At 45.1% G+C, this 23,632-nt stretch overlaps 1 pseudogene; it reads left to right on the top strand.

The window, feature by feature from the left end:
* Positions 1-2,347: 2,347 nt before the first annotated feature.
* Positions 2,348-23,632, top strand: part of LOC123405658 — a 30,564-nt pseudogene continuing 9,279 nt past the window's right edge.

The following is a 23,632-nucleotide window of genomic DNA, read 5'->3' as shown; positions in this document are numbered from 1 at the left end:
CATGTAGGCGTGGATCATGGGCACCGATTTTGTCACTCTCTCGAGCAGCTCAAAGGAAACAAGACACTTCCTGCCCATTGACCTCCGTGACGAACTACTCCATATGTTGTCCATGTCATCACCATCGTGCATCTTAAACTCGTTTAAACACATAGTTTTAAAATTCAGTCAAATAAACCAAGTGATTTATTGGTTCCTAGTTTAAACACATAGATATGCAATGCGCTAGTCTCATAAAATTTAATTGTCTCGTGAAAAGAAGATATATAAAAAGGATACTCTATACCAAGCACATGTGTGGAATGCCTATATAATTTGTTGGTTACATGATGTTCATGGCCCTTTCAACCTTTGAAGCGGAACATCTAAACACTGACATAATATAATTCTCAATAACCGTGCATGTTTGTTGGCTGGGAAAGTTTTATCTTCTACAGTTTTGTGTGTTGGGAGGGAGGGGGTTGATGACCAAAAAAAGTTAGCAAATCAACAAGTATACCAGTTCAACATGTGAATAAAAATAGCTTATTGCATATAATCTCAATCAAAACAGTCCACTTGACTACCTTTTAAGCAGATTTATGATAGATGCTTGGGAGCTTACCATTACATGCATGGATTGTGACATATCATGTGGTTGGCGACAGAAGATGGAAGCACTCATTTGTACCTTAGTTGTGCACGCTCAAGAGTTCACGGCCACCTCAACCCTGGGCCTTAGCGGCATCGTAGGCGATGGTTCACCAATCGACGGTATAACACCGAGCCACTGACACATCCTATATTGCAATTTTACGAAAATCTCATAAGACGGGAGGCTCAACATATATATAGTGTACAAATTTTTCATAAGCAATCCAACTTGGGTACCTAGGACTTCTCTTGACAAAGCATAACTCAATACACCTACTACGTGAATTCGACAATTTGTAAATGTGTAAATTAGTGCCAATGCCAACATTCCTGTAGTTGTAATCTATCACGTCTCTACTATTAGAAGTTTAATATGTAACAGTTTGATTCAAAGTTCAGACAAAAACTGTAATGATCTATAACTGCAGTTTCAGTTTAGTGAAACCAAATTAGAATAACTAAAGCATACGGAGGGAAGGGGAGTCCCTGCATTGGCATTCCATTATATTTGATGTAATTTCGTCCGTCAAGTATGCTCCTGTTGTAATGTCAAGGGTGTTGTGTTCCAATTTCTAAATACATATGAGATAATATAAAGGTTAATGAAATTATGGCATGCTTATTTTATTTGTCAAAGTACAAGCACAAATGAAGAGAGTACAATTCATAATTCCAATAAGGCAAATGATATATGTGTATATCACTTCTAATTGCTCCAAAATGCCCTAGCATTGCCATCACCTCAATTCTGTTACTTTTCTTCACAATATACTCCTGAAATCTTATGAAACAAAACCTTCATTATTCCCCCCACATATGTATACACTTCCATTGTTCCCCCCACATGCACTTCAGGAACATGACTAACTCTATTTCAAGCAAAAACATTATCTGGTAAAGTTCATTAATATAGTTCTTTGCACTAATATAAAAGGTTAGAAATATGAATATTTTGGGATGTGGTCAACCAATTTTGCTTCTCGACATCACATGAAACTACCCAAACTTACAATACCTTTTCCCTACAGGATTTACTAATGGGATACAAGTAAATCATAGAGCGCTACATGTTGTTTTCTCACCACGCATTACAAATGGTCAAAAAGTTGAACTGGACAAATGTGTATAAGATAGTGCTTCACAAACCATACCTCTATTGGAGAAGCAATAAAATGAAAATGTGAGTTCATGTCCCAGATGAACTATTTCTCCCAAAATCGAGACGTTGCTGGGAGCTATTGTGAGGTGTATTAATCTGATAAACCTTGTGTAGAGCCTTGGAGATACATAAGGACCAATTGGTTCCTTCACACTGTTGTGCACTGTGATCCAAGTGTGTTTCCCCTAGTGGTTGGTTGTTTACCCAGCATAGCTTCTCCTTTTCAGTTTGTGATATTTTGTTGCCTCCTGCTGTAAATTCAATTTTTTTGGTAGTTGAGGAAGTGCTTAGTTGCTTGCTGTGCATCTTGACAAACAGCTCCTGCAATTCCTGTAACAGAAAAAACATGTGCAAATGTGATAATACATCATTTAGTTCAATGTGGAAATCGGGACACATACCTGGATCGACCGACTGGAGCCACCGCCGGACCAGCAGAAGGAATCCGTGTCGACTCATCACTCCCCAACCGAAGCGAAGCTCTGGACAGTGGGCACCCCCACCCCACAATCCACCCACAGGAGAGGAGTGAGGAGAGTAGAGCAGAGCAACGAGATGGCTTCCCTACCCATCTGCCCCTCGTCCCCTTCCTCCTTCCTCTCATGGCCGCACCGCCCAATCTCGCTCTCCTTCCAGCCCAGGAACCACTCCCCCTCCGCCTCGCTGGCCGCCTCACATGTCGCCGTCCAGGACTCGCCGCCCCCATCCGATCCGGGCCGGAACCCCAAGATTTCTAGCACTGCAAGGTTCCTTTGGGTGAACCCCGACAGCCCGCGCGCCGCCGAACTCGCCCGCGCGCACGGCGGATCCAGACGCCGGGCCCGCCTCACCGCAGCCGCGGCAGCGCTCGCCATGTGCGAGCCCGCTGAGGCGCCCGTCGCTGCTGTGCTCGAGGCCACCTTCCCCGAGGCCCCCTCCGAGCAGGACGCCGCCATCATGCTCAACACGGCCGCTCGCAACCCGGCTACCACCATGCTCGCGCTGCGCTGGTTCCTGGAGAACGCGGAGGTACGCAGCAAGGTCATCCTGTACAACGTCGTGCTCAAGGTGTTGCGCAAGCGGCAACGCTGGAGCGAAACGGAGGCGCTCTAGGACGCAATGCTGCGGGACGGCGTGCAACCGGACAACACCACCTTCTCCACAATCATCAGTTGTGCGCGCGGGTGTAGCCCGCCCGACAAGGCCATGGAGTGGTTCGAGAAGATGCCGGAGAGAGGGTGCTCACCGGACATGCTCATGTACTCGGTCCTGATCGACACACACGGCCGCACCGGGGACGCCGAGATAGCACTCGCCTTGTACGACCATGCTCGGTCCGAGAGATGCCAGCTCGACCCTGTCATATGCGCCACGGTGATCAAGGTGCATTCCACCACCAGCAACTTCGACGACGCGCTCAACGTGTTTGAGGAAATGAAGGTCGTCGGCGTCAAGCCAACCTGGCCTTGTACAACACTATGTTGGACGCCATGGGTCGTGCCATGCGACTGTGGGTAGTGAAGACCATTGATACGTCTCAAACGTATCTATAATTTTTGATTGTTTCACACTGTTATCTTGTCTTCTTTGTATGTTTTATGTACCTTTTATATCTTTTTTGGGACAAACTTATTAATTCAGTGCCAAGTGCCAATTCCTGTTTTTTCTGTGTTTTTGACTCTTTTCAGATTTGATTTTGGAACGGAGTCCAAACGGAATAAAAACCCCGAAATGATTTTTTCCTAGACGGAAGAAGATCCGGGGGCCTCTGGGCCAAGCCAGGTGGGCTCCAGGGAGCCCACAAGCTCCCACTCCGCCACCAGGGGGAGGCGGCGGTGTCAGGGCTTGTGGCCTCCCTGGCCGCCTCCTGACCTAGATCTTTGGCCTATATATTCCCAAATATTCAGCAACAAATCAGGGGAGCCTTGAAAATACTTATCCACCGCCGCAAGCTTCCGTTTCCGCGAGATCTCATCTGGAGACCCTTCCCGGCACCCTGTCGGAGGGGACTTTGGAGTTGGAGGGCTTCTTCATCATCATCATCGCCCCTCCAATGATTCGTGAGTAGTTCACTTCAGACCTACGGGTCCGTAGTTAGTAGCTAGATGGCTTCTTCTCTCTCTTGGATCTTCAATACAAAGTTCTCCATGATCTTGATGGAGATCTATCCGATGTAATCTTCTTTGGCGGTGTGTTTGTCGAGATCCGATGAATTGTGGATTTGTGATCAGATTATCTATGATATATATTTGAGTCTTTGCTGATTTCTTATATGCATGATTTGATATCCTTGTAAGTCTCTCCGAGTCTTGGGTTTTGTTTGGCCAACTAGATCTATGATTCTTGCAATGGGAGAAGCGCTTGGTTTTGGGTTCTACCATGTGGTGGCCTTTCCCAGTGACAGTAGGGGCAGCAAGGCACACATCAAGTAGTTGCCAGCAAGGGTAAAAAGATGGGGTTTTTATCATTGGTTTGAGATTATCCCTCTACATCATGTCATCTTGCTTAAGGCGTTACTCTGTTCTTATGGACTTAATACACTAGATGCATGCTGGATAGCGGTCGACGTGTGGAGTAATAGTAGTAGATGCAGAAAGTATCGGTCTACTTGTTTTGGACGTGATGCTTATAGATATAATCATTGCATAGATGACATCATGACTTTGCGCGGTTCTATCAATTGCTCGACAATAATTTGTTCACCCACCGTCTACTTGCTTTCATGAGAGAAGCCACTAGTAAACACTACGGCCCCCGGGTCTATTCACATACATCGTTTACACCTCCGCTTTTACTTTGCCTTGTTACTTTGTTGCTTTCAGTTCTCACTTGGCAAACAATCTATAAGGGATTGACAACCCCTTCATAACTTTGGGAGCAAGCTTTTGTGTTTGTGCAGGATCTTGAGATACTCCTCCACTGGATTGATACCTTGGTTCTCAAACTGAGGGAAATACTTACCATCGCTACGCTACAACACCCTTTCCGCTTTGAGGGAACACCAACGCAAGGCTCCAAGGCCACGGGGCAAATCCTTTGCATACTTGCCTAGGAAGTCCCTTAAGGCGTAGCCGCAGCAGAAGGATCAAGCCAAGTATTCTCCCGTCACGTGCCTATTTCTCGCGCCATTGGAAGGTCTTTTGTTGTAGTAGCAGAAGTATTTCTGGCGCCGTTTCCGGGGAGGAGAAATCAAGATCTATCCAAGTAGGTCTCACAAACACTTCTCTTGCATTTACTTTTGTTGCTAGTTGCCTCTCGTTTTCCTCTCCCCCACTTCACATTTGCCGTTTTCATTTGCCTTTCTCCTTCGCTGTTTTCTTTTGCCTTTGCTGTTTCCCTTTGCCGGTTTTCTCGCTTGCTTGTGTGCTTGTTTGTTTGTTGAAGTCATCATGGCTGAAAACACAAAACTTTGCGACTTCTCGAGCACTAGACTACCGGAAATCAGTTTTTTGCCATCTGCCAAATCTTTGTCGTCTGCTAGTTGATGGCAAAGAGTGTCTTTGCCGTCAGCTGCCACAAAGCAGACGGCAAAGAATTGGCTGATGGCATAGAAGGTCTGTGCCATCAGCCACTTCTTTGCCGTCAGCCACAGACGGCAAAGGGCCGCACAGCACACGGCAAAGCTGTAGGCGGGCCCACCTGACCGCGGGGACGGTAGGTCAAACTGGAGTCCCTTCTTTGTCGTCTGCTAGCGAACGACAAAGAGGCCGCCAGCAGACGGCAAAGACCTAACGTTTACTAACGGCTGTTCCGCCCCACCCTGGCCTCTCTCTCTCTCTCACCCCGACGCCGACCGCCACCACCACTGTCCCCTGCCGCCGCACTGCCCGCCACCGCCGCCACCACTGCCCCCCACCGCCGCCACCACTGCCCCCACCACCGCCGCACAACACCCCACTGCCGCCACCACTGCCCCCCGCCATCGCACTGCCGCCACCACTGCCCCCCGCCGCCACCACTACCCCCCGCCGTCGCACTGCCCCCGGCGATGCCCCACTGCCCCGTCGCACCCGTCCTCCTCGCCGCCCCGACGCCCCAGCCGCCCCCGCCGGTGAGTCCCCCCATTTTTATTTTGTTTTCCCTTATTTTTATTTATGTTAAATTAGTTAGGTTAGTTTTTTAGTTTATTAGGTTAGTTAGGCTAGTTAGTTAGGTTGTTAAATTAGTTAGGTTAGTTAGTTAGCTTGGTTAGTTAGGTGGAGGAGGAGAAGAGGAGAAGAGGAGGAGGAGGAGGACGAGAAGAAGAAGAGGAGGAGAAGAGGAGAAGAAAGAGGAAAAATGAAAGAATGAAGAAGAAGAAGAAGAAGAAGAAGAAGAAGAAGAAGAAGAAGAGGAGGAGAAGAAAAAAATAAGAAGGAGAAGAAGAAGCAGAAGAGAAGAAAAAAATAATAAGAAGAAGAAGTAAAGAAGAAGAGAAGAAGAAGAGAAGAATAGAATAAGAAAAAAATAAGAAGGAGAAGAAGAGAAAGAAGAAGAAGAAGTAGAAGAAGAGGATAAAGAAAAATAGAAATAGAAATAATAGGAAGAGGAAGAAGAAGAGGAGAAGAGGAGGAGGAGGAGGAGGAGGAGGAGGAGAAGAAGAAGAAGAAGAGAAGAGGAGAAGAAACAGGAAAACTAAAAAGAAGAAGAAGAGAAGAAGAAGGAGAAGGAGGAGGAGGAGAAGGAGCCCTCCTTCTTCTCCTTCTTCTCCTTCTTCTCTCCTCCTTATTTTTTAGCTTGTTTAGCTAATTATCCTCCAAAATGATATAATAAGCTAAAAACCTTGGTTAGCTCATGAATATTTTATTCTTAGCTTGTTTTCCTAAAAAATGACATAATTAGACATAATTAGAATATTTGTGTTGATCGGGTGGATTTACATGTGATAGTTGTCTCGTTGCTGTGAGGTCTGGTGTGCGAAGACCTGCCCGTGCGTTGTACGAGCTCTGCCCCTGCATTCGTGGGTCAGTACAAATTTCATCTCCTCCTCGCCCCTTCATTTACTGTGGCTCGGTTTCCGGATGAAACTTTCTAGATTTAGGTAATTCAATTAATTTATCAGTATTCGTGACCAGTATGCGTCTCCCATTCGAAAGGGCAACATCTATAAATATGCATGTCTTTGCATATTTATAACCGCCATCCTTTCGAATTGTCCAACATTATCCATGGACAACCCGAGTATGTGTAGATTGGGTTCGTTTTCCCGTATGCTGTGCTCTGGATCCGATGCGGAATTTCGTCAGTGCCTCTTTGTTGTTCTCCGGATGCACATCCTCTCTGTTTATTGCGGAGACGTGTATCAGGAGAACAACGGGGAGGTGCTGCTGAAATTTTGCGTTGGATCCGGAGCAGAGCATGGGAAAACGAACCCAATCTACACATACTCGGGTGGGATTAGGACCTATCTTTACCTATTAGCGTGTAGGTTGCATGGACGTAATAAAAATGGCGAACCTGATTAACCGATGAATATAAATGCTACATTATATATAAATATATTTCTTCTGTCTTTAGTAGCTACGCAAGATGAGTGATCGTGCGTGGATGTATACCGGTCACCCTAGTTAGAAAGAGATGACGAAAGAATGGTTTGTAAAAACAAAGGAATTTGTGAAAGCCGCATTCGCAAATGGCCAGGAAAGAAACTATTGCCCCTGTCCTGGATGCGACAACTATAAAAAGACGACAGAGGCTATAATGATTAAACACCTGCAGAGGAGGGGTTTTAAGCCTAATTATACAGTGTGGACATTTCATGGTGAGTCTATACAACGCACAAGAGCTGAGGTGGTCCGTCGTCGCACGGACGAGCATGGTACCGGGATCGAAGACATGGTGCAAGACTTTGATGATGCTCGGGATTCGGAAGATGAGATGGAGGAATCTGCAAAGGCCTTTTATGAAATGTTGGAGTCTTCAAAACATCCTCTCCATGAGCACACTGAGCTCTGTTAGCTGGATGCAATTGCACAAGTAATGGCTCTGAAGGCTCAGTTCAACTTGGGAAGAGAATGCTACGACGCGATGATGACACTATTTGGACGTTTCCTACCCAAACGCCATGTCATGCCTGCAAACCTGTACCAGTCGGACAAAATACTTCGTGTACTTAAGATGCCCTATGAGAAGATAGATGCATGTGAGAAAGGATGTGTCTTATTTAGGAAGGAGTATGCACACTTGGACTATTGTCCCAATTGCGAGTCTTGCAGGTATCTTGTGGTAGACAACGGTATGGGTGAGAAGAGGCAGACCAAAATCGCAATTAGTGTTCTTTGGTATATGCCAATCGTACCAAGACTTCAACGTATTTTCATGGTCGAAGAGACAGCCAGACAGATGACATGGCACAAATTGGGCAAAAGAACCGAACTAGATGCGGATGGAATAAGATAATGGTACACACATTGGATGGGGAAGCGTGGAAACATTTCGATGGATTGCATCAGGATAAAGCGGCAGATCCAAGGAATCCTCGAGTCTGCGCCGCCATGGATGGTTTTAATCCCTTCGGCATGACGACAACCCAATACAGTTGTTGGCCTGTATTTGTCATTCCACTCAATCTCCCCCCCGGGCAGATTATGCAAAGAAAGAACATATTTCTGACGTTGATAATTCCAGGGCCCAATTATCCGGGGAAGAATATGAATGTGTACCTGCAACCACTTAAGGATGAATTGGAAGAAGCTTGGGATAATGGGGTCAAGACATACGATGCCGCAAGAAAAGAAAACTTCAAAATGCATGTGTGGTACATGTACTCTATGCATGACTTGCCAGCGTATGCGCTATTCTCTGGATGGTGTGTGCATGGAAGGTTCCCGTGCCCCCAATGCAAGGCAGCTCTTCAGTTTCATTGGTTGTAGGAGGGTCGGAAGTATTCTTGCTTTGACTTGCATAGACAATTCCTGGATCCTGACCATCAGTTTAGAAAAGACAAGAAGAACTTTACCAAAGGTAAAGTTGTCAAAAACTTGGCACCACCTGCGTTCACAGACCAACAGATCCTCGATCAGTTAAACGCCCTCGAGCCTGATCTAGAGCATCCAGGGTATTTCAAGGGGTATAATTCAAAACACGCCTAGACTCACAAGCCATGCTTCTAGGATCTGCCTTACTTCAAAGACCTCCTTCTTCCACACAATATCGACATGATGCACACTGAAAAGAATATCGGAGAGGCTATTTTTGGTACATTGTTCGACATAGATGGGAAGACAAAGGATAATATTAAGGCTAGAGTCGATCAAGAGACACTATGTCATAGACCGTAAGAAAACATGCGAGAAGGCAAAGGAAATCAGAAGTGGTCGAAGCCAAAGGCCTGGTTCAATCTTGGAAGGCAAGCTATGAGGGAAATTATCTTGTGGGTCAAAATGAACTTGATGTTCCCCGATGGGTACGCAGCGAATCTAAAGAGGGGAGCGAGTCTTGAAAAATTAAAAATCTTTGGTCTCAAGAGTCATGATTGGCACATATGGCTAGAGCGGGTAATGTCGGCGATGTTACGTGGCTTTATTCCTGAGGATGAATGGCTAGTACTGGCGGAGCTGAGCTATTTCTTCCATGTTCTTTGTGCGAAAGAATTGTCGCCTCGCGTGGTAGAAGACATGGAGGAGTTTTCACCGGAGTTGTTGTGCAAGTTAGAGAAGATCTTTCCACCGGGCTTCTTTAATCCAATGCATCATTTGATTTTACATCTACCGACCGAGGCAAGATTGGGTGGGCCCGTGCAAGATCGTTAGTGCTATGCAACTGAGAGGATGCAGAAGACCCTTCGAGCTAAATGTAAAAATAAGCGTAGAATTGAAGCATCGATGGCTGAGGCATTCATTACTGAGGAGGTGGCAAACTTTGTGACAGCACACTACGAAGCCAAAAATCATCATTTGCATAATCCGAAGCCTCGACACAATGATGCAGACCCTAAAAAAGGTGGGTCCAACCTGAGCCTATTCAAAGGGAAGCTCGCACGAGCCGGTGCTTCGAAACCAATAACGTTGGATGTCGAAGAATGGTGGAACATTTTGTTGTATATCTTCAACAACCTAACAGAAGTGCGGCCGTACATCGAGTGAGTTCTCGGCACATTTTCCCGTAACTTCTAATTCATTTGAACTACTCTTATTCCTGGATATTTCAAACAGCCGTTACGTCGCCAAATTCTCGGATCGAGCGGTGATCGAAAATGATTCCGTCGAAGAGTATGAGCTTCTGTCAAAGACAGGAGGCGGCTATCCCGGTTTCATCTCTTGGTTCAAACAAACGGTAATTATCAATAATGGACCATTTCATTCTTGGTCTAACTTGCGGCTAATGCAACAACCGTTTCGTATTAAACTTGTAGGCTAATTCAGAGTCTATGGACGCCAAATTGAGACAAGTCGCTAATGGTTTTGACTATAAGGTCCGTTCATTTGAGAAATACAACATTAACGGGTATCTCTTTCGTACCTTTGGCAAAGAGCTATCTATGCCCGACCGGAAATCTACAAATTGTGGTGTCTCTGCTATCGGCGAAGGTGTTATTGAGTATTATGGAAGAGTTGAAGCAATTTATGAACTTCAATTCTATGGTGAAAACCCACCGAACGTCGTAGTCTTCAAATGTTATTGGTTCCAGCCGAAAAAGACTAGAAGGACTCATGAACATATATGACTAGTCGAAATCAATCCAAACACCCATTTAGATGTTCCCGATGTCTATATTACGGCTCAACAGGCGACCCAAGTTTTCTATCTACCGTGGACATGCCGAACGGATAAGAATTTGGAAGGTTGGTATGTTGTTTATGAAGTGCCGCCACATGTCAGACCACCTCTCCCAAATGAACATGATTATGAACCTCACATTAACCCAGACACATATGATGGAGAATTCTTCCAAGAAACATGGAAGTAGACAGTGATAATGAATCAGACTCCAGCCCTGAGCCGGAACCAGAAGACCTGGAACTCGTAGAGGTTACTGATGCGGATGACCTGTCAATGCTTCAACGATTAAAGGAAGGCCTTTCACAACTTCACGTCGTTGAACCCGACGAGCACGTCATTCATGAAGACATGCGTGATAGTGATGATGATGATGCATTTATTGATGATGATTATTTGTTTGTAAGATTCACAACTTAAATTATATATATTTTAATCTTTATTATTCATGTACATATTATTATTCATGTCAGTTATTCAATTTTTTTATGTTGTACTAATTTATTTTAATCTTTATCATGGCAGGTCACCAGGTGTGGAAAGATGGTGGGCGCTGGTCCAGATCGCTCGACGGGTTCTTCCCAGGCGCCCCGCACGAGGGGTGGTACTTCCCTTCCACCCCTATCTCTCCGTAGAGCCTTGGCAGACAGTTTGTCGACACCACCCGTGGGTTCTTCTTCGTCGGCGGCATTGCCCACTGGGAGAGGTGCTGGTCGGGTAGGGAAGAAGGGGAAGGGTACAGGGAGAGGTGGTGGCCGCAGAAGACCCAGGAGGACTGTTGAGCCGTCCTCGCCACCACCACCAGCTCATTCACCCGAGCATAGGACTACTATGGTCGACCCGTTTGCGGAGGAGGCTACGGAGACTCCGTTCCAGGAGGCTGTTGTTCACGGGCATTCGTCCCATGAGACTCCGGTCCAGGAGCAGCCTCGGGTCGAGGTGCATTCGGCCCAGGAGCAGCCGTAGGAGACTACGGTTCCGAAGGCTTCACCCGACGTGGAGAGGCCCGGATGGGAGACCTGGCCGGATCGTACCGAGTTGCCGGATTGGACCGAGGGTCCGGGTGGCTCAGGGGGCGGGGATGGCGGGGATGAGCTTACAGATAGTGAGGGCGATGTGCAGGTGGACGGAGCCACCGTGTACAAGCGTGGTAGTACACGTCTCCCGGTCGCGCCGGCTACCCGCGAGCAGAGGCCGGTGATTAAACCTGAAGGAGATAGGTAAGTACATTTACTCTTTTTTTAGCTTTTGCCTTCAAGTTTGGTCAAATATCTAATGCGTTGACCTTATCATACTGCACGGGATGGGTACACCCTCTTGGAGTCCGCAGGCCGAACTCCGTCCTTGGTGTGCTTTCCGGACAAATTTCCCGGGGTTTGTCACGTTGCCTGGTGAGGGTCAGGTTCCTACACTAGGATTTTCCTGGGAGCACTACTAGGCTGCGCAGGCCCCGTCGGAGGAGATTATAGATGGTGTATTATGCCACACAAGGGCCGAGATGGTGATCAAGAGCTTTTGGGTAAATTATCCTTTTACAGAATCTAAAATTAACAATATAGCTAATTATTGTAATAATCGGTGTTTTCACGTTTGATTGCAGACCATCTATAGGTGTGAGGATGGATATGAGGAGGAGGCGGCCAGGGTTCTCGAGGCCGAGTGTAGGCGGTTACTACAGAACTTGCGCCACGAGGCTCGGCCGCAAGCTATTCGAGATTACTACGCCACGCGTGGTATTAAGAAGCAGAAGAAGGATTGCCGCGGAAAGTTTCTGAAGAAGGAGCAATACATGAAGGTAATTACCTATTCTTAAGTCCTTCTACGTAGTTTTCTTGATTTCATTCATAGGCGTAGCGCTGAAAATTCTTTCTAATAACTTACAGGTGCCCCCGAGATGGTGTGCGGATAAGATGGATTGTTCGGAGGCGTTGGTTGATGAGTGGTGCACAGGCAGCTGGCGAGCCGTCCACGAGAATGCGAAGGATCGGCGTAGCCAAATGGTTGGTGTGTCACACCATCAAGGCAGCGCCAACTTACTTCAGTTTGGACGAAACTGGGTATGTTATTTGCTTCATGATTCATGCAATTCATTCTTGATGCTAATATTTTGTTCCTCTCTTTTAGGCGCATCACAATAAGACGGAGATGCCACACTTGTACGACCTTTATGGCATGGCTCATACTGCCTCGTACAAGAAGGCGAAGGCATTCTCTGAGTCTGACCTGGATGATCCCAATAACTTCACCAACATATCATCCCACCAGAAGCTCATGGCATACAAGGACGCAGGGAAGGCTACGAAAGGGGATGACTTTAACCCTAGCCAGGAACCTTTGGATCCAGAGCTGGTGATGATATCTGGTGGCGGGAGGCCCCATGGCTCGATAGCCATTGGAGATGGGATAATACGTTGTCCACTCACTCTTCCGGAGATCAAGACGCGCCAGTCGAGCAGCTGTCCTGAGACAATGTGTCGTCCACGGCCAGTCGAACTTGCCATCGAGGTTAGTTGTACGGAATAAGAACACTTTCATCCATTTCATTATGTGTGTCACCATAGACCATTACTGTGGTAACGAGGAATGGTGTTTCAGGCTGCTCTTCAAAAAGAGAGACTGGCAAACCAGGCTTCTCTTGAGAAAGATAGATTGGCAAGCCAGGCTGCTCTTGAGGCTGCTCTTGACAAAGAGAGATTGGCAAGTCAGGCTCCTCTTGATGAGAGGGACCAGACCACGGCACGATTGATTGAGGAGGAGAGGTCCCGGAATGAGGCGGGTCAACGGGCCCTGTACGAGCTTTTTGTGGTAAGTTTTTTTCACATTAGCCAAATCATGTGTGTAATGTCTGTTTCATTACTAACTAATACGACCGACTCATCAAGGTCTGTGCGAGAAGAGCGGTCAAGTCCCTCTGCCGATGCCCGTCTTCTCTTCGATTGGCACGGTGAGTTTCATTATAATCTAGTATTAATAATTGAGTGCCATCATGCTAATTGAGACATTGCAAAATATCTATTCTGCAGAATAACTCCCGAGCGGCATCGCACGACCCTTCTCCAGGTGTTTCTCCTCCTTGATGACCACTACGGTAAGTTTCTCTTCTCCTCTTTCATATTCTCCTTGCCTTAATTTCCCCAACAATGACATAGTTAGCCCATTTAGCTCCAAAAAGACATAATTATCCCATTTAGCTCCAAAATGCCATAATAACCTCAAAATGGCATAAGAACCTTGGTTAGCTCATTAATATTATATACTTAGCTTGTTTTCCTCTAAAATGAGATAATTAGCCCATTTAGCTCCAAAAAGACATAGTTAGCTGATTTAGCTCCAAGAAGAGGAGAAGAGGAGAATAAATAGGAAAAATGAAAAGAAAGAAGAAGAAGAAGAAGAGAAGAAGGAGAAGGAGGAGAAGGCCAAGGACCTTCTAGTCCTTCTCCTCCTCCTCCTTCTCCTCCTTCTCCTCCTTCTTCTTGATTTCTTCTTATTCTCCTCCTCCTCCTCTTTCTTCTCCTCTTTCATATTATCCTTGCTTTAATTTCCCCAAAAAGACATAATTAGCCCATTTAGCTCCAAAATGACATAATAACCTCAAAATGGCATGAGAACCCTAGTTAGCTCATGAATATTATATACTTAGCTTTTTTCCTCTAAAATGAGATAACTAGCCCATTTAGCTCCAAAAACACATAATTAGGTAATTTAGATCCAATAAGAGGAGAATAAATAGTAAAAATGAAAAGAAAGAAGAAGAAGAAGAAGAAGAAGAAGAAGAGAAGGAGGAGGAGGAGGAGGAGGAGGAGAAGGCCAAGGACCTTCTAGTCCTTCTCCTCCTCCTCCTTCTCCTCCTTCTCCTCCTTCTTCTTGATTTCTTCTTCTTCTCGTCCTCCTCCTCTTTATTCTCCTCTTTCATATTATCCTTGCTTTAATTTCCCCAACAATGACATAATTAGCCCATTTAGCTCCAAAATGCCATAATAACCTAACAATGGAATAAGAACCTTGGTTAGCTCATGAATATTATATACTTAGCTTGTTTTCCTCCAAAATGGGATAATTATCCCATTTAGCTCAAAAAAGACATAATTAGGTAATTTAGCTCCAACAAGAGGAGAAGAAATAAGAAAAATGAAAAGAAAGAAGAAGAAGAAGAAGAGAAGAAGGAGATGTTGGGGAACGTCGCATGGGAAACAAAAAAATTTCTACGCGCACGAAGACCTATCATGGTGATGTCCATCTACAAGAGGGGATGAGTGATCTACGTACCCTTGTAGATCGTACAGCAGAAGCGTTAGAGAACGCGGTTGATGTAGTGGAACGTCCTCACGTCCCTCGATCCGCCCCGCGAACAATCCCACGATCAGTCCCACGATCTAGTACCGAACGGACGGCACCTCCGCGTTCAGCACACGTACAGCTCGACGATGATCTCGGCCTTCTTGATCCAGCAAGAGAGACGGAGAGGTAGATGAGTTCTCCGGCAGCGTGACGGCACTCCGGAGGTTGGTGGTGATCTAATCTCAGCAGGGCTCCGCCCGAGCTCCGCAGAAACGCGATCTGGAGGAAAAACCGTGGAGGTATGTGGTCGGGCTGCCGTGGCAAAAGTTGTCTCAAATCAGCCCTAATACCTCAGTATATATAGGAGGGAGGGGGAGGGAAGAGGCATCCTCAAACCCTCAAGGTTTGGCCGAAATTGGAGGTGGAGGAGTCCTACTCCAATCCTACTTGGAGTAGGATTCCACCTTCCCACTTGGAAACTCTTTCCACCTTGTGTTTTTTCCTTCTCAAACCTTATGGGCCTTAGTGGGAACTTATTCCAGCCCACTAGGGGCTGGTTTATCTCTTCCCATAGCCCATGAAACCCCTTGGGGCGTGACACCCCTCCCGATGGTCCCCGGCACCCCTCCCGGCACTCCCGGTACACTACCGATGAGCCCGAAACTTTTCCGGTAATGCACGAAAACCTTCCGGTAACCAAATGAGGTCATCCTATATATCAATCTTCGTTTCCGGACCATTCCGGAAACCCTCGTGACGTCCGTGATCTCATCCGGGACTCCGAACAACATTCGGTAACCAACCATATAACTCAAATACGCATAAAACAACGTCGAACCTTAAGTGTGCAGACCCTGCGGGTTCGAGAACTATGTAGACATGACCAGAGAGACTCCTCGGTCAATATCCAATAGCGGGACCTGGATGCCCATATTGGATCCTACACATTCTACGAAGATCTTATCGTTTGAACCTCAGTGTCAAGGATTCGTGTAATCCCGTATGTCATTCCCTTTGTCCTTCGGTATGTTACTTGCCCGAGATTCGATCGTCAGTATCCGCATACCTATTTCAATCTCGTTCACCGGCAAGTCTCTTTACTCGTTCCGTAATACAAGATCCCGCAACTTACACTAAGTTACATTGCTTGCAAGGCTTGTGTGTGATGTTGTATTACCGAGTGGGCCCCGAGATACCTCCCCGTCATACGGAGTGACAAATCCCAGTCTTGATCCATACTAACTCAACGAACACCTTCGGAGATACCTGTAGAGCATCTTTATAGTCACCCAGTTACGTTGCGACGTTTGATACACACAAAGCATTCCTTCGGTGTTCGTGAGTTATATGATCTCATGGTCATAGGAACAAATACTTGACACGCAGAAAACAGTAGCAACAAAATGACACGATCAACATGCTACGTCTATTAGTTTGGGTCTAGTCCATCACATGATTCTCCTAATGATGTGATCCTGTTATCAAGTGACAACACTTGCCTATGGCCAGGAAACCTTGACCATCTTTGAACAACGAGCTAGTCAACTAGAGGCTTACTAGGGACAGTGTTTTGTCTATGTATCCACACAAGTATTGTGTTTCCAATCAATACAATTATAGCATGGATAATAAACGATTATCATGAACTAAGAAATATAATAATAACTAATTTATTATTGCCTCTAGGGCATATTTCCAACAGTCTCCCACTTGCACTAGAGTCAATAATCTAGTTCACATCACCATGTGATTCCAACGAATCCAACACCCATATAGTTATGGGGTCTGATCACGTCTTGCTCGTGAGAGAGGTTTTAGTCAACGGTTCTGAAACTTTCAGATCCGTGCGTTCTTTACAAATCTTTATGTCATCTTATAGATGCTGCTACTACATGCTATTCGGAAATGCTCCAAATATCTACTCTACTATACGAATCCGTTTCACTACTCATAGTTATTCGGATTAGTGTCAAAGCTTACATCGACGTAACCCTTTACGACGAACTCTTCAACCACCTCCATAATCAAGAAAAATTCCTTAGTCCATTAGTTACTAAGGATAAATTTTGACCGCTGCTAGTGATTCAATCATGGATCACTCTCTATACCCTCAACAGACTTTGAGTCAAGGCACACATTAGGTGCGGTACACAACATGGCATACTTTAGATTCTACGGCTAAGGCATAGAAAACGACCTTCGTCTATTCTCTTTATTCTGCCGTGGTCGGGTTTTGAGTCTTACTCAAATTCACACCTCACGACGCAACCAAGAACTCCTTCTTTGCTGATCTATTTTGAACTCTTTCAAAAACTTGTCAAGGCATGCATCTTCTTGAAACTTCTATTAAGCGCTTTCGATCTATCTCCATAGACCTTTGATGCTCAACGTTCAAGTAGCTCAATCCAGGTATTCCTTTGAAAACTCCTTTCAAACAACCTTGTATGCTTTACAGAAATTCTACATTACTTCTGATCCACAATATGTCAATCACATATACTTATCAGAAATTCTATAGTGCTCCCACTCACCTTTTTGGAAATACAAGTTTCTCATAAACCTTGTACAAACCCAAAATCTTTGATCATCTCATCAAAGTGTATATTCCAACTCCGAGATGCTTGCACCAGTCCATTGAAGGATCGCTGGAGTTTGCATATTTGCTAGTATCTTTAGGATCGACAAAACCTTCTCGTTGTATCACATACAATGTTTGCTCAAGGAAACCATCGAGAAAACAATGTTTTGACATCCTACGTGCAATATTTCATAAATAATGCATCAACAACTAACATAATTCTAACAGACCTTTAGCATCGCTACGAGTGAGAAAGTCTCATCATAGTCAACTGTTTGATCTTGTCGAAAACATCTTTGCGACAAGTCGAGCTTTTCTTAATAGTGACTTATCACCATCATCGTCTGTCTTCTTTTAAAGTTCCATTTTACCCAATAGTCCCATGACCATCAAGTAGTTCTACCAAAGTCTACACTTTGGTTTCACACATGGATCCTCTCTCGGATTTCATGGCTTCCAGCCATTTGTCGGAATCTGGGCCCACCATCGCTTTCTCCATAACTCGTAGGTTCACTGTTGCTCAACAACATGACCTCCAAGACAGGGTTACCGTACTACTCTGCAGCAGTACGCGACCTTGTCGACCTACGAGGTTTGTAGTAACTTGATTCGAAGCTCAATGATCACCATCATCAGCTTCCACTTCAATTGGTGTAGGCGCCACAGGAACAACTTCCTACGCCCTGCTACACACTGGTTGAAGTGATGGTTCAATAACCTCATCAAGTTCTACTACCCTCCCACTCAATTCTTTCGAGATAAACCTTTTCTCGAGAAAGGATCCTTTTCTAGAAACAAACACTTTGCTTTCGGATCTGAGATAGGAGATGTACCCAACTGTTTTGGATATCCTATGAAGATGCATTTATACGCTTTGGGTTCGAGCTTATCAGACTAAAACCTTTTTCACATAAGTTTCGAAGCCCCAAACTTTCAAGAAACGACAGTTTAGATTTCTCTAAACCTCAGTCTATATTGTGTCATCTCAACGGAAATACGCGGTGCCCTATTTAAAGTGAATGTGGTTGTCTCTAATGCATAACCCATAAACGATAGTGGTAATTCGATAAGATACATCACATCATGCACCATACTAAATAGTGCGTGGTATGACGCTCAGACACATCATCACACCATGATGTTCCAGGTGGCATGAACTGTGAAACAATTTCCACATTGTCTTAACTGTGTACCAAAAACTCGTAACTCAGATATTCATTTCTATGATCATATCGTAGACAGTTCATCCTCTTGTTACGACGAACTTCACTCTGAAACAGAATTGAACTTTTCAATATTTCAGACTTGTGATTCATTAAGTAAATACTCCTGTATCTACTCAAGTCGTCAGTGAAGTAAGAACATAATGATATCCACTGCGTGCCTCAGCACTCACTGGACTGCATACATCAAAATGTATCACTTCCAACAAGTTACTATCTTGTTTCATCTCAATGAAAACAAGGCCTTGCTCATGTGGTATGATTTGCATGTCACTAGTGATTCGAAATCAGGTGAGTAAAGATCCATCAGCATGGAGCCTCTTCATGCAATTCATACTAACATGACTCAAGCGGCAGTGCCACAAGTAAGTGGTACTATTATCATTTAACTCGTATCTTTTGGCACCAATGTGTAACACTACAATCGAGATTCAATAAACCATTGAAGGTGATTATTCAAGCAAATAGAGTAACCATTATTCTCTTCGAATGAATAATCGTATTGCAATAAACACGATCCAATCATGTTCATGCCTAACGCAAGCACCAAATAACAATTATTTAGGTTCAACACCAATCCCGATGGTAGAGGGAGCGTGCGACGTTTGATCATATCAACCTTGGAAACACTTCCAACACGTATCGTCACCTTGCCTTTAGCTAGTCTCCGTTTATGTCGTAGCTTTCATTTCGCGTTACTAATCACTTAGCAACCGAACCGGTATCCAATACCCTCATGCTACTAGGAGTACTAGTAAAGTACACATCAACATTATGTATATCAAATATACTTCTTTCGACTTTTGCCAGCCTTCTTATCTACCAAGTATCTAGAGTTGCTCCGCCTCAGTGACTGTTCCCCTTATTACAGAAGCACTTAGTCTCGGGTTTGGGTTTAATCTTGGGTCTCTTCATTAGCGCAGCAACTGTTTTGCCGTTTCACGAAGTATCCCTTCTAGCCCTCGCCTTTCTTGAAACTTAGTGGTTTTCCAAACCATCAACTATTGATGCTCCTTCTTGATTTCTACTTTCGAAGTGTCAAACGTCGCGAATCGCTCAAGGATCATTGTATCTATCCTTGATATGTCATAGTTCATCACGAAGCTCTCAAAGCTTGGTGGCAGTGACTTTTGGAGAACCATCACTATCTCATCTGGAAGATTAGCTCCCACTTGATTCAAGTGATTGTCGTACTCAGACAATCTGAGCACATGCTCAATGATTGAGCTTTTCTCCTTTACTTTGTGGTCAAAGAATCTTGTTGGAGGTCTAGTACCTCTTAACAAGGGCACAAGCATGAAATCACAATTGCATCTCTTCGGAACATCACTTATGTTCCGTGACGTTTTACAACGTTTTCGGCGCCTTGCTTCTAAGCCATCAAGTATCTTGCACTGAACTATCGTGTAGTCATCAGTAATGTGTATGTCGGATGTTCATAGCATCCACAGACGACGCTCGAGGTGCAGCACACCGAGTGGTGCATTAAGGACATAAGCCTTCTGCGTAGCAACGAGGACAATCCTCGGTTTTACAGACTCAGTCTGCAAAGGTTGCTACTATCAATTTTCAACTAAATTTTCTCTAGGAACATATAAAAACAGTAGAGCTATAGCGCAAGTTACATCGTAATTCGCAAAGACCATTAGACTATGTTCATGACAATTAGTTCAATTAATCATATTACTTAAGAACTCCCACTCAAAAAGTACATCTCTCTAGTCATTTGAGTGGTACATGATCCAAATCCGCTATCTCAAGTCCGATCATCACGTGAGTCGAGAATAGTTTCAGTGGTAAGCATCCCTATGCTAATCATATCAACTATACGATTCATGCTCGACCTTTCGGTCTCATGTGTTCCGAGGCCATGTCTGCACATGCTAGGCTCGTCAAGCTTAACCCGAGTGTTCCGCGTGTGCAACTGTTTTGCACCCGTTGTATGTGAACGTTGAGTCTATCACACCCGATCATCACGTGGTGTCTCGAAACGAAGAACTGTCGCAACGGTGCACAGTCGGGGAGAACACAATTTCGTCTTGAAATTTTAGTGAGAGATCACCTCATAATGCTACCGTCGTTCTAAGCAAAATAAGGTGCATAAAAGGATTAACATCACATGCAATTCATAAGTGACATGATATGGCCATCATCACGTGCTTCTTGATCTCCATCACCAAAGCACCGGCACGATCTTCTTGTCACCGGCGCCACACCATGATCATCCATCAACGTGTTGCCATCGTGGTTGTCGTGCTACTTATGCTATCACTACTAAAGCTACAGCCTAGCAAAATAGTAAACGCATCTGCAAGCACATATGTTAGTATAAAGACAACCCTATGGCTCCTGCCGGTTGCCGTACCATCGACGTGCAAGTCGATATTTCTATTACAACATGATCATCTCATACATCCAATATATCACATCACATCGTTGGCCACATCATATCACAATCATACCCTGCAAAAACAAGTTAGACGTCCTCTAATTTTGTTGTTGCATGTTTTACGTGGTGACCAAGGGTATCTAGTAGGATCGCATCTTACTTACGCAAACACCACAACGGAGATATATGAGTTGCTATTTAACCTCATCCAAGGACCTCCTCGGTCAAATCCGATTCAACTAAAGTTGGAGAAACCGACACTTGCCAGTCATCTTTGAGCAAAGGGGGTTACTCGTAACGATGAAACCAGTCTCTCGTAAGCGTACGAGTAATGTCGGTCCAAGCCGCTTCAATCCAACAATACCGCGGAATCAAGAAAAGACTAAGGAGGGCAGCAAAACGCACATCACCGCCCACAAAACCTTTTGTGTTCTACTCGAGAAGACATCTACGCATGAACCTAGCTCATGATGCCACTGTTGGGGAACGTCGCATGGGAAACAAAAATTTTCCTACGCGCACGAAGACCTATCATGGTGATGTCCATCTACGAGAGGGGATGAGTGATCTACGTACCCTTGTAGATCGTACAGCAGAAGCGTTAGAGAACGCGGTTGATGTAGTGGAACGTCCTCACGTCCCTCGATCCGCCCCGCGAACAATCCCGCGATCAGTCCCACGATCTAGTACCGAACGGACGGCACCTCCGCGTTCAGCACACGTACAGCTCGACGATGATCTCGGCCTTCTTGATCCAGCAAGAGAGACGGAGAGGTAGATGAGTTCTCCGGCAGCGTGACGGCGCTCCGGAGGTTGGTGGTGATCTAATCTCAGCAGGGCTCCGCCCGAGCTCCGCCCGAGCTCCGCAGAAACGCGATCTAGAGGAAAAACCGTGGAGGTATGTGGTCGGGCTGCCGTGGCAAAAGTTGTCTCAAATCAGCCCTAATACCTCAGTATATATAGGAGGGAGGGGGAGGGAAGAGGCATCCTCAAACCCTCAAGGTTTGGCCGAAATTGGAGGTGGAGGAGTCCTACTCCAATCCTACTTGGAGTAGGATTCCACCTTCCCACTTGGAAACTCTTTCCACCTTGTGTTTTTTCCTTCTCAAACCTTATGGGCCTTAGTGGGAACTTATTCCAGCCCACTAGGGGCTGGTTTATCTCTTCCCATAGCCCATGAAACCCCTTGGGGCGTGACACCCCTCCCGATGGTCCCCGGCACCCCTCCCGGCACTCCCGGTACACTACCGATGAGCCCGAAACTTTTCCGGTAATGCACGAAAACCTTCCGGTAACCAAATGAGGTCATCCTATATATCAATCTTCGTTTCCGGACCATTCCGAAAACCCTCGTGACGTCCGTGATCTCATCCAGGACTCCGAACAACATTCGGTAACCAACCATATAACTCAAATACGCATAAAACAACGTCGAACCTTAAGTGTGCAGACCCTGCGGGTTCGAGAACTATGTAGACATGACCAGAGAGACTCCTCGGTCAATATCCAATAGCGGGACCTGGATGCCCATATTGGATCCTACACATTCTACGAAGATCTTATCGTTTGAACCTCAGTGTCAAGGATTCGTGTAATCCCGTATGTCATTCCCTTTGTCCTTCGGTATGTTACTTGCCCGAGATTCGATCGTCAGTATCCGCATACCTATTTCAATCTCGTTCACCGGCAAGTCTCTTTACTCGTTCCGTAATACAAGATCCCGCAACTTACACTAAGTTACATTGCTTGCAAGGCTTGTGTGTGATGTTGTATTACCGAGTGGGCCCCGAGATACCTCCCCGTCATACGGAGTGATAAATCCCAGTCTTGATCCATACTAACTCAACGAACACCTTCGGAGATACCTGTAGAGCATCTTTATAGTCACCCAGTTACGTTGCGACGTTTGATACACACAAAGCATTCCTTCGGTGTTCGTGAGTTATATGATCTCATGGTCATAGGAACAAATACTTGACACGCAGAAAACAGTAGCAACAAAATGACACGATCAACATGCTACGTCTATTAGTTTGGGTCTAGTCCATCACATGATTCTCCTAATGATGTGATCCTGTTATCAAGTGACAACACTTGCCTATGGCCAGGAAACCTTGACCATCTTTGAACAACGAGCTAGTCAACTAGAGGCTTACTAGGGACAGTGTTTTGTCTATGTATCCACACAAGTATTGTGTTTCCAATCAATACAATTATAGCATGGATAATAAACGATTATCATGAACTAAGAAATATAATAATAACTAATTTATTATTGCCTCTAGGGCATATTTCCAATAGGAGAAGGATGAGGAGGAGGAGAAGGCCTAGGACCTTCTAGTCCTTCTCCTCCTCCTCCTTCTCCTCCTTCTTCTTGATTTCTTCTTCTTCTCCTCCTCCTACTCTTTCTTCTCCTCTTTCATATTATCCGTGCTTTAATTTCCCCAACAATGACATAATTAGCCCATTTAGCTCCAAAATGCCATAATAAGCTAAAATTGCATAAGAACCTTGGTTAGCTCATGAATATTATATACTTAGCTTGTTTTCCTCTAAAATGGGATAATTAGCCCATTTAGCTTCAAAAAGACATAATTAGGTAATTTAGCTCCAACAAGAGGAGAAGAGGAGAAGAAATAGGAAAAATGGAAAGAAAGAAGAAGAAGAAGAAGAAGAAGAAGAAGAAGAGAAGAAGG

Source organism: Hordeum vulgare, chromosome 6H (assembly GCF_904849725.1).
Source record: "Hordeum vulgare subsp. vulgare chromosome 6H, MorexV3_pseudomolecules_assembly, whole genome shotgun sequence".
NCBI lineage: Eukaryota > Viridiplantae > Streptophyta > Magnoliopsida > Poales > Poaceae > Hordeum > Hordeum vulgare.
This window is presented reverse-complemented; position numbering and strand designations above follow the sequence as displayed.